Here is a 3,227-nt window from a genome sequence, read left to right as displayed (position 1 = left end):
CTTGACCACCAATGCGATTAAGCACTGAAGTTCTGGAGCTTGAATGGCTCATTCTATCGAAGACCGACGTCCGAGGGGAGGGTTTAGGCTCTTCTTGGTCTTGTTCAATGCTTATGCTGACGTATTGAGTGCTAGTGTTTTTCACTTTGTTTGAAATCGTCACAGGTGCATTTGGTGTGAAACCAAGTCCGGCTTTGTTGTTATCAACTCCGTAACCATGCTCCTTCAACTTCTTTTGAGTTTTGGTGAGGTTACGTTCTTCGTCATTGACAGTGTTTGAAACCTTCTTTCCAGCCACCGCAGAAGAAGCGAAGTCGTACCCGGCCTTTGACATGAGTTTGTAGGCGTTAGGGTTGAAACCTTCCTCGGTCCTCTTGGTTGGGAGAAAGCTTGATTCCACCTTCTTTGGTAGAGCTTTTATGAAGCCTTGTGGTAGTCTTGCGGCCTTAGCACCCCCTAGCTGTGTCAGAGGCAAAACTGCATTTGTCTTGAGCAACTTCACATTATCCGTGTGCCACTGTGTGTCGGCTTTTCTTGTTCTAGTTTCGAATGGAGATTGACCATTCTTCCTTCTTGACATCGGGATATATCGAAATATGGGTGCGTTCGGTCCTTCTGACGACATCCTACTCCCCTTGGTTGTTGCAGGTTTAGCAAACTCGTCATCGTCTTTGCTTGAAGATGGCACAGTCTGCTCTTTTTGCTTTTTAGGCATGACTTGCCACTCCTGCTTTTTAGGTGCTGCTTTGCCTGTGGATTTGATATCTTCCGGAAGGGCTTCGGGTACCATGTCTTCATCCATGTAGAACTTGGCGTCTGCAAAGTGTGATTCGGCTTCGGTGAATGGCTTGGTATCACCTTGGATCACCTTCACTCCTTCTCGGTAAAATTTTAGGCATTGGTGAAGGGTGGACGGCACTACCCCATTTGCATGGATCCAAGGTCTTCCTAAGAGCAAGCTGTAGGAAGTTCTTGCATCAATCACGTGGAATATCGTGCTTGATTTGAGCTCACCCATGGTCATTTCTACTCGGATCATGCCCATTGCCCTTTGTCCTCCTTGGTTAAAACTCTGGATCAGCAGACGGCTCAGGGATAGTTCATTCACCTTGATGCCGATTATGGTCATTGTTGATTTTGGCATGATGTTTATGGCCGACCCACCATCCACAAGCATGCGGTTGACTTTGTATTCCCTTATGTACCCGGAGACGAAGAGATGACGGTTGTGAGGCTTTGATCCCAACAGTAGGTCTTCGTCAGTGAAGTTAATTACGTCATGGGTGGCACAACATGTGGCACATTCATGTGGCTGAAGCTTCGAACCTTCGTCGTTACTTTCTTGCACTTCGTGGTCGTCGGGACCTGCCAAGACTGCTGCTAGTGCTCTTCGCATCTTTTTTGGCAATGGTAGCGCTTCCTCGATGCTAAAGTGTGTTGGCAGACCTTCTCCAGGTGTAAGGGTCTTTTCTACCTCAGTGGCGATAGCTTTGCCTTTTGAGGGCTCTTCTATTTCTACTTCAACCATGTGACAGGCCACAGTAGTGCACTGTTGGAAAAAGTCATTCGGGAAGTACTCACGCAAGGAAACGGGAATGCGTGGCTCCTGCTCCATAGGTTCCCTAGCATATGTTGTTTTATTATGCTTTATGTTTCTTTTAGGCTTCGCATTGTTGCGGCCGTGGTGATTTCTTCTTTGTTCCACCTTTGGCTGTATGACTTGTGGTCTTGGTTTCCTTGTCTTTTTGTAGGTTACCAATATCCATCATTCTTCATCATCAGCATGTGCATCTTGGTCGTTTCTCTCCAGTGATGGTTGTGTAGAAGGTGCCGTGCAACTTAAGCATTCACGGGAACGGTCAGGTGTCGTTTGGAGAGGCACAGGATTAAACGATCCAAACGCAATTGTAGTGGTATGCGTTGCGGCCGTGTCCTCAAGGTCGAGCTCAATTTGCCCTTGTTGTGCTAGCTTCATGATGAGTTCTTTGAGAACGAAGCACTTGCCAACAGGATGGCTCACAATACGATGGTACTTGCAGTACCTAGGATCGTTTGTGCGATTCATTTCTTCAGGACGCTTGCATTCGGGTAGGTCAATCACCTTTTTTCCAGCAAGTCATCTAACATGGCAGCCATGTCAGAGTCAGGAAAAGGGTACGTTTTCTGTTCCAACTCTCTCAAGGTGCTCTTGTATCTATCTTGGGTACGAGAAGGCTCACTTGTCTTTATCTCCTTCGCTTTCTTCTTGGAGGAGATCTTGATGGGCGCTGAGGAGGTCTTGATGGGGGTAGTGTTGACGGTGAAAGCTTCCTTAGCGGGCTTCTTCCCGGTCTTGTCTACATTTGGGGCGAATACTTTATCCTTATTGAAGTTAGTAATCGGCTCTTTTTTCCCGTGATTAGCGATAGTCAGCTCCATGTCGTGGGAACGAGTTGCTAGCTATTCGAATGTTCTTGGTTTTATTCCTTGGAGGATGTAATGTAACCCCCAGTGCATGCCTTGAACGCACATCTCAATGGCAGAGGTTTCAGAAAGCCGATCTTTGCAATCCAGACTTAAGGAGCGCCATCTATTTATGTAGTTGACGACAGGTTCATCTCTCCACTGTTTCGTACTGGTCAGCTCTAGCATGCTTACAGTACGACGAGTGCTGTAGAAACGTTTGAGGAATTCCCTTTCTAGCTGGTCCCAACTGTTGATAGACTCAGGTTCGAGGTTAGTGTACCAGTCAAAAGCGTTACTTTTCAGCGAACGCACGAACTGTTTGACGAGGTAGTCTCCCTTTGACCCAGCATTGTTGCAAGTTTCAATGAAATGGGCGACATGTTGCTTCGGGTTGCCTTTTCCATCGAACTGCATGAATTTTAGGGGCTGATAACCTCTTGACATCTTCAAAGCATCAATCTTCTTGGAGTAAGGCTTTGAGTACAGTACGGAGTCATGCGAGCTTCCTTCGTACTGTGTCTTGACAGTGCTTGCGATCATCTCTTGTAGCTGCTGGATAGAGAGAGGTCCCATGAATGCCGTTGCTTGGTCTAGCTTTGGCTTCTCTTCAACTTTCTCCACTGGTGGCTCCTCTTCTTCGTCGTCTTCTTTCTTTAATAGGCCAATATTTGGGTCGACTTTCACGTCGGGCAGCGCATCTAGTTGGTTGACAAGTGCGGCAATTTGCAAGTCCTTCTCTTCCACAGTCCGTGTGAGCTTTGCGATTGCTTCATTCATCTGAG

Source organism: Pyrus communis, chromosome 7 (assembly GCF_963583255.1).
Source record: "Pyrus communis chromosome 7, drPyrComm1.1, whole genome shotgun sequence".
NCBI classification, from domain to species: Eukaryota; Viridiplantae; Streptophyta; class Magnoliopsida; order Rosales; family Rosaceae; genus Pyrus; species Pyrus communis.
Note: the sequence above shows the minus strand (reverse complement) of the source record.